We start from the raw sequence: 9126 nt of genomic DNA, 5'->3' as shown, positions 1-9126 counted from the left end.
CTGTCTCTACTGATTTTCACTTTACATTCACCAATGGTTGGTGCCGAGAATCAAGCCCAGTCTACCATGATTATTGTTAAATGCTATCCCTGCACTCCTTCTTTTGGAATAGGCTCAACAGTTTGCCTATAACCCTTTTGCAATGTCATCTGCAGTAAGCACAAAGACCTAACTTGTCACAGGTCTGTTGTGCGTGCTGTAGAGCAGGGCACTTAGTAAACTTAATACCAGGCAGGTTCAGACTTGGCTTGAGTTTTTGTGGCTTAATTGGTTGGTTGGTTTTATGAGACCAGGCCTTGCTTTGTAGTTCAGGCCGAGCTCAAAAATCTCAGTCTGTCTGCCTCTGCTTCCCTCCCAAATACTGGAAATACACGCATGGCCCACCACGCTTGGCTTGGCTTTCAAGTTTTACAACAGCAAAAGCTGAACTCCTTGCCAAAACTGGAAGAAGAAAGAAAAAAAAAAAAACAGAGCCACTTTTTAGAGGAGCACCCTGACAGAGTCTCTCCTGAGGATTCCTGGATCTCTCTTCCCAGAGAAAGCACTACAAGTATTATTAACCACAAGGCAAGGGCTAGGCCCAACAAATTCAACAACTACTTTTTTCCCCACTATATTTCTGCCCTAGTCTGTGGACGAGGAGATGAAGATATAATTTATCAGCAAAACTTCAAACAAGCAGGCCTGCTCCCTGCATTGTCTAATTAAGTATGGAGATCCAAGAGTCCTAAGAACCAGGGGCTGGGACTAGGATCCATCTCATTATAACACTGTGTAGTTTGTTTACAGAATTTTAGGAGTCTGTCTCACGTCCCTGGGACTGGTTATTTGAAGATCTTATACACCAAGGGAAAAATACTTCTGGCACAGTAAGAAAGGCCAGGAAGCCCAGCTCAGAACGCAGAGGCAGGAAGGTAACTGGAATGTCAAGGCTAGCCAGAGCAGTATACCTGGGTCCTGTCTCATACAAATAAGAAAAGAAAAATGCTTCCAACTAAGAAGATAACTCTATTCCACTTACGTAGAAGCTGAGATAGCTCTGCCTCTTATCCAAGAGACAGAAATGATACCAACCAGGCAACTAAATCCTACACTGTGAGAATCTGGGGGTTGATTCTCCTCCGTCCTAGACCCAGAACACAGTCCTCAGCTTCTGACAGCCTTGACCGCCCTGAAAGTGCCCTGTAGCTCCTTTCCCATGTGACTCCCCTTGCCATTCAGTCAAATTTTCCCACTTTCTAGTCCCCTCCTCTGCTTGAAAAATCCTTTCAAGTAAAGGCCTGAGCTGTTGGAAGAGGCCGGCAAAACCAAGTGGTCTGTTGTGTCTATTTGCCCAGGGATACCTCTGAGCCACCTAGCCCTTAGTGTTGACAAATATGTCAGCAACCCTCTGTCCTGGGGAGTGAGCACTTACTTAGCTCTACCTGGGACACCTGGTCCTGTGACCGAGATCTGCATTGATATAGTCCCCTAGGACTGAGAACAGATAGGTATAGGGCAAATTGTGCCGATGGAATAAGGAGACCCCACACTACGATAATTACTGAGTTTGAGGAAGGGGTGTGTGTGCCTTCAATCTGCGATACCAGTGTTTGGAATTTTCCATAATAAACAGCTTTTAGAGAATCAAGGAATAAGAGCCAGGGAATGTGCGGTTCAGGAGGCTCCTGGTTGGGATCCTTCCCAACTAAGTTGTTGGAAAACCCTTGCTCCAGAACCTCTGAATCGTCTTCGTTGCTCTGCAGAGTGTGAGGTTTGCACGTAGCTTGGGTCATGTGTCCTTTCCTCACTCTGCCTAGTAAACATTTACATGACAACTTCTCATCCTGAGTTCGTGCTACATTCTTTGAATCCTTTCCTTTCTGGTTCCCCTGAGGACATTTTTTTCTTTTTCTTTTTCTTTTTCTTTTCCTTTTTTTTTTTTTTTTGAATTTTCCTTTTTTGCTTTTATTTTTGTCCCTGTTGGTTGGTGTGCACACAGGTGCCTCCAGAGGCCAGACGAGTCATCAGATTCTCTGGAACTGGAGTTACAGGTGACTGTGTGCCACCTGATGTGGGTGCTGGAAATCCAGGCCCTCTTCAAGAACGTGATGTTCGGAACTGGTGAGCCGTCTCCACCTGAAGGTTCTGAGCTTGCTTCTTTGTGTATGACTAGGGACGGAGACTGGTCTACCCGGTGGTTTTGTTACATGCTAATGTGGAGCTCTGCATCCTCTTCTGTACCGTCCGCATCTTATTCTGCATCTTCTTTAGTAACCTGGGAATTTTCTCTCAAGCCGTTAGCCAGTGCCATCTTGGAGAGCGCAGCTAACAGTACACAGTCACATAAGTACACCGTGCCCTCAGGCAGCAAGATAAACAGAGAACATCCCGCTCTGCTTGTATACCGTTCTTGGTTTACAGAACAGAAGGACCCAGTGAGTCTCTCCCTGGAAATTCGTCCCATTCGATTGTTGTGGCAAAAGTCCGGTTTGCCCTGGACTCGTCCTCTTGCTCTTACTGACACCTATGAAGGACAGGTCCACCTTGGGAAATAAACAAGAGAGCTTGGACTGTAGCTCATAGCGAGCAGCAGTTATTCCTCCCAAGGTGTTGGTCATGAGAAACAATTTGTATCAGCCAAGTGTGAGCCAGGCCACCTCAGCAAGCTCCATAAACACGCAGACACTCTGGAGCCAAATATTCCAAACACTGGCACCTCTGCCTGCTGATCCCACACAGGCTCTTAACTTGTGTTTTTTTTTTCCTGTTGTTAAGTGGGGGCGCTGTGTTTAGCAACAAAAGAACAGGACTGTGAATAAAAGACCACTCTAGTAACAATACCCACCACAACAGTGTCTGAGAAATGCCTTTTTCCTTAAATCCTTTCATCCGCGCTATTGAGGGAAGGGTTAATCACCAGCCTTACCACTCACAGTGTGGTCCACAATCCTGGGCACATTGACATCACTTTGAGGCTCGTTAGAAATGCAGACAATAGAATCAGAACGAGTGTTTTAAAATAGATTTCCAGGGATGCCTACGCCTACCAAATTAATTTTGGAATCTTGCAAGAACAAATTACTACAAATTTAGTAACCTAAAGCAAAATAAGTGTGTTTTGTTACTGTGTGAGTCAGAAGGGCCACAGAGCTCTTACTGGGATAAAACGAAGATGTTTCAGACAGTGTTCCTTTCTGGCACCATCAGGCAGAATTCTTTGCTTGGTTTCTCCCCTTTTGAGGAGCTAGCTACGCTCCTTAGCCCCCCAGGCACATTTCCTGCATCTTCAAGCCAGCAGGGTTGCAATTCTCAGGTCATTCTTCTACAGTCACATACAATTGTTTTTGATACAGGTTCTTATGCAGTCCAGGTTGGCTTCACACTGATTTGGGGGCTTTGAACTTTAAATCCCTCTGTCTCCACCTCCTAAGCATTGACATTACAAGCATGCACCACACAAATACCTTAAATGCTACTGAACTTGAACCCATGGCTCTGTTGCATGCTAGATAAACACAACCCACAGAGCTACATCCCCAGACTCAATCTTATTTTATCTGACCCTAAAGTCATACAGAAGTCCTTCACTTAAAAATGCCATTATAACTGATTAGACTAGGCTCTCTGATTATCCAGGACAAACTTGTAAATTCAAAGCCTGGTCCACATGTGAGAGAGCTTTATTTTTTCCAAGCCATGTAACACTCACAGGTCTGGCACACTAGGATGAAGACACTTTTGGGGGGGGTCACTATTCTACCACACAACACATAGTGAAGTGTGAGATGCTCCACTCCTACAACTTTGAAAAAGATTAGAGATGAATTTTTTTAATTTGTTCATTGTTGACTATATTCTTCTTGTTATAAACTGAGCTATGGCCTCTGGGAAATGTTTGTCTCAAAATCTAAAGCCCTAGTACCTCAGAATGTGACTTCACTGGGAGACACTTTAGAAAAAAAGAAGGCAAAATGAGGCCATGTGACTAGGCCATGTGACATGTCAACATAAGAAGAGATTGGAGCTGGCCAGGGTGGTGATGGGGGAATGTCCTTCTCTATATATATTTCTCTTATTGGTTTGTGAATAAAACACTGATTGGTCAGTAGCCGGGCTGGAAGTATAGCTACAAGACAGGGAGAATTCTGGGGAAAGGATGAAGAAAATAGCTGCCAGAGAGGTGCCATGTAGCTGCCAAAGGAGTAACAGGCCCGGGCATTCTCTAGTAAGACAAGGACATGTAGAAGTACAATTGATTAATAATAATGGGTTAATTATTAAAAGAGAGTTAGCCAATAAGATAGCCTTAGCTATCAGTCAAACAGTTTCTAATTAATATTAGCCTCTGTGTGTTTATTTGGGGCTAAATCGCTATGGGATCGGGTGGAACAGAAACTCCAAATACAAGGTGGCGCACGCCTTTAATCCTAGTGGTGGAGAGGCAGAGGGAGGTGCATCTCCGTGAGTGTGAAGCCAGCCTGGTCTACATATCGAGTTCCAGGACAGCCAGAACTGTATAAGGACACCCTGGCTCAGGAAATAGATAGATGGATAGATAGGTAGATAGGTAGACAAAGAGACAGAGACAGAAGACAAAGAAGAGACAGAAATGTAGACATGCAAAGAATAAGAGATTCTTGCATTAGTTGTATACATGCCAAGAAGAAAGGCCTCAAAAGAAACAAACCTCGCCATCAACTGGACCTTAGACCTCTCTAGCTTCCAGAATGATAAGAAAATAAGTTCCTGCTTTTCAAAGTCATTGTGCTTTGTTCTATTCTCCTGACAGAATATGCATTTCAGTGCATTTCAAAATATGTTGAGGCAATCACACTGATATCACACCATCCTTGTTGCTTCATCATCCTCTACTGATGTCCTTCTGACCCCATTGAGTCACTCCTGTCTCTCTCCTCCTGATCTCTACCTGGATGTGACCCAGAACCAACTCATCCTGCCTGCCTTGCCCTTGTGACTCAGTGTGTGGAAAGCACATTAGTCCCTTTTAGCACGTCTCACACTCTTGCCTCTTCTTCATCCAGTCCCTGCTGCTTTTCCCAAAACTGAAAGCCTGCAATTAATTATTTCCTCTTTCTCTAGAATGCGTAGCCTCTCACCAACAGCCAGTTCTCTGGGAGCCCTAAGCTTCGGGAAACAGAGGTTCATTCTTAGCCTCTGAATCTTCACACCTCCACACCTGATGTGTTTTCAAAGAGCAGTTCTAGATATGCATCTCCAAAAAAAAACATTGTCTTCTGATGGTATTACTAAACTCTACTACTTAGCAAGTCATTCTAATATGTTATAACTAACATTTCTAAAGCCAGTCTGTATGTATTTAAAAATCTTCATGGTCTGGGGATATACCTCAGTTGGTAGAGCATTTGGATACCATGCAAGAAGTCTCAGTTTAACCCCCAGCACCACATAAAACTGGACATGGTGGTGCACATCTGTAATCCCAGCACTCAGGAGTTAAAAGCAAGATCAGATGTCCGAAGTCATCCTCAACTACATAGCATGTTCCAAGCTAGTCTGGGCTATATTACACCCTGTCTTTAAAATATTTTTAAGTATGTTTAACAAAATTATATTATGGAAAAAATCAAACTAGGCATGTTTGTCATCCTAGCACTCAGGAAACAGAGGCGGGAGGGTCAAGGCCAGTCTGCCAAATAACAAAGACAAAGTATACGGAAGCAAATAACTTAGTAGAATCAGTCAATAGGTAGAAACTAATCAGATGAGTTTTAAGTAAGTAAATGCTAAGTCAACTACCTATCACACATACACAAACATGAGAAATCAGTTCTACAGAAGGAATTTATGCAGGTGTGGTGGTCTATGCTATGACGCCAGCATTGGGAGATGATGGCAGAAAGACCAGTTCAAGATCTTTCTCTGCTATATAACAAGCTCAGGACAAGCTTAAGATCGTTCTCTGCTATATAAGAAGCTCAGGACAAGCTTAAGCATTATGACACCTTGTCTGTAATTAAATAAATAAGCAAAACAACATCCAAAAAGGAGTCTATTAAAAAATCGAAGCTGCATTTAAAAGCTGGTAGTGCTGATATCATAGTGGTATACACTTACATTACCCAGACTAAGGTAAGAGAACAAAGGATTCACGGCTAGCCTGGGCTACAAAGGGAGACCCTGGTCATAACAACGAAGAAGAACAAACTAGTAAATTTCTGATATGTGGAGATGCCATACACAAGAAGGCAAAGCACTCCATTGTTCTCTGGGCATATGAAATTTGAGTCAAGCCCGTTGAAATAGTTGATGGAGCTGATCACCAGACAACTCACAAGTAAATACCAGTAAAAAACAATCAGAAAGAAAGAAATCTGGAACTATTACAAGCTTTTCTTCCTTGAGGTCAAATGGCATCAAGTGTTTAAAGTATAGACAGTGAAAACGTGACTATGGCACGTAAAGTCTGGTTTAAGGTCCAACTGAAAGAGTAGATGTGTAAGGCAAATCATACATACCATAGAAACACACACAAGGGAACCCTTTCTAACAAAGATGTCAACAATACATGTAGAGATTTCCATGTAGAGTGGTTTTTATGTCATCAAGAGTATCCAAGCATTTGGTTGCTACATTAAAGCCTGGAAGTTAGTTAAAAGGCTATGGCGTTCAGTGGTGGTGAGTTCTCACACTGGCTAATGGGCACTACCCAGCTATTTATTTCTTTGAGTTTCATCTCCTCCTGTGTAAAAATGGATAATGTTAAATTTGGATTGTTGGCAGGTTATCCATAATACTTATGAACCACTGGACCTTTAATATAATTTTCAGTAACGGTAGAAATTTTGAAGAAACTAGCTCAAAACCCAAAGTCCTATGAGATCAGTTTTGTTTTGTTTTGTTTTTGTTTTTGTTTTTGAGAGCTTGGTTGAAATGTGGCATTGCTTAGATGCAGTTGTTTAAATCATGAAACAAGTTCTTTATTCCTGCCATAGACAAGCATAACCTATAGGATTTGTATTTATTTAAAGGAACTTAACCATGTTAGCCATACAAAGTGGCCTATGCCTTTAATCTCAGCACTTAAGAGATGGAGGTAAGGGGATAAATATTTCAAAGTCATCCTCCGCTGTATACAACAAGTTCAAGATGAGCCTGGACTATATGAAATCCTTTCTCAAAGCAAAACAAGAGTAATAATACATTTATCCATGTAGCTGGGGAGGCTATCAAACAGGACCCTTCAGATAAATCAATAGATAACCAAGTGGAGCCTGGACAAGAACTGATGCCGTAGGATCAAGGTCAAGTGGAGGCAGTGTCTCTTCTCTAAGGCCCACTTTTGTTATAAAAGGTAATATTACTCAAATCCTACTGATTTAACTATTAACCATAGGCTTTTTTTTAATCACAGCATCATCTAGACCTGCGTCCAATCAAATATATAAAAGAACCATAACCTAGTCAAGGTGGCATGTAAGATGGATGCCATCAGTCCCCATGTCAGACAGTACACCTACCCTTCAGTGTGATAGCTCACTCTCTACAGTATGATTTCTAAGGCATTCTCTCTGAGTACTCCATCCCTTTCTTTGGTCTCAGAATCTACAAGACCTCTGACCATTTAAATGTATTCCATATTCTATTCTGCTTTCTAAAACATAATTTTGAGTCAGTGGTGTGTTTAAGAATGATTAGCTCTGTACTAGGGTTGCTGGCAAGAGCCTCTTCCTTTTGTCTCTCACCCCAATCTTTTCCATTTTTGTCCCCGAGAGCTGTGTTCCACCATTAGCCTTTCTGGAAACATAAATGCCCAATATACTGGTCCCAAGAACGTGACTTATACACAAACTCATCCACATCTGCATTCAGATACCTGGAACCCCATAAAGGACCAAAAAGGGAAGGACAGTTTTACTGGAGTGTCCTGGCTTGTTTCTCCATGCAGTTGGACTGCCCTCCTGGAGAGCCAGGAGAGGACTGGCTTATTTCAGCTTCATGTTTTTCTCTGGGCATAGTTCTGCCTTGCCAAATGAAATATCTAAAGTGCAAACACTTTAAATATTTCCACTTGAACTAATTCCAATTTTCTCAGTGTGATAATGGTTATTTTTAAAGTATCTTTATATTTAGGGGATGCATATTACATACACAATGAAATAAATGGGAAATGGGGCATTGGTTAAAGCGGAGTGGTGAACATACAGTGCTTCTTTATCTTTTCCCCAGGTCTTACATGGGTTTAATAGTTTAAAATTTTTAAAGTTATTTTTAAAAGGGTTTCTATGTGGTAGTTATTTTATTAACATTTTAGAAGTAATACAAGTGGGCATTTTGTTGGTTTCCTGTTCTTTAACTGTAGTTAGAACATGGCAGTTTAAATCCCTAGAACCGAGTGGTGGTGATTTTGAATCTTTGTCCCTAGATGCTATGTCTGTCAGGCTGCTTTTTTGGGAAAAAGGGAAGAGACTATCAGAGAAGCCAAAATTTCCCATATTTGAGGTTCAACAAGGAATGGAAACAACAATCCAATGACTCCCCCAATAGAAGGACCTTTACATACCAAAACATTTACTGTAGGAATCAATGAAATATACTCATTGGTTTGGAGATAGCCTGGAATTTGGAAAGTCTCACTGTTTGCCGAAGTACCATTCCTTTAGCCACTACCACTGCCTTCCTCCTCGCCAACTTTAACAGCATTTGCCACTGCAGCCTCGGGAAGAACCAGGAAACATACAGCAGGAGAAAATATATCCTTATCATTTCTCTCCATAAAGCAAATTATAAGAATACAGAAGATTCACTGTCTAGGATCAATGACTTTAAAATGAAAAGTCATAGATAAGCTCATACAGACAAAGTACACCCAAGAGCATGATGTCCTAAGAAGGAAAGATCTATATTTAAGTTAGTTTGCCAGGCAGCCTCCTTAGAACTTGGGACTGAGATCTTATCCCTGCAGGCATTCATTCATTCTGCATTGTTCTATTTGATGGAAGTAATATATATGAAGCCCACAGGATCACTGCAGAAAAATCAAGATCTATGCAAATCATTATAGAGTTTAAAATCATATTTTGTTATTAGCTTTCTACTCCATGTCATAATTCAGAAAACACAATCTCAGACCTTCTCTCCCTAATACACTGTTCTTTCGGGGCT

The sequence above is a fragment of the Mesocricetus auratus genome, unplaced genomic scaffold (genome assembly GCF_017639785.1).
Source record: "Mesocricetus auratus isolate SY011 unplaced genomic scaffold, BCM_Maur_2.0 Super-Scaffold_100018, whole genome shotgun sequence".
Taxonomy (NCBI): Eukaryota; Metazoa; Chordata; class Mammalia; order Rodentia; family Cricetidae; genus Mesocricetus; species Mesocricetus auratus.
Note: the sequence above shows the minus strand (reverse complement) of the source record.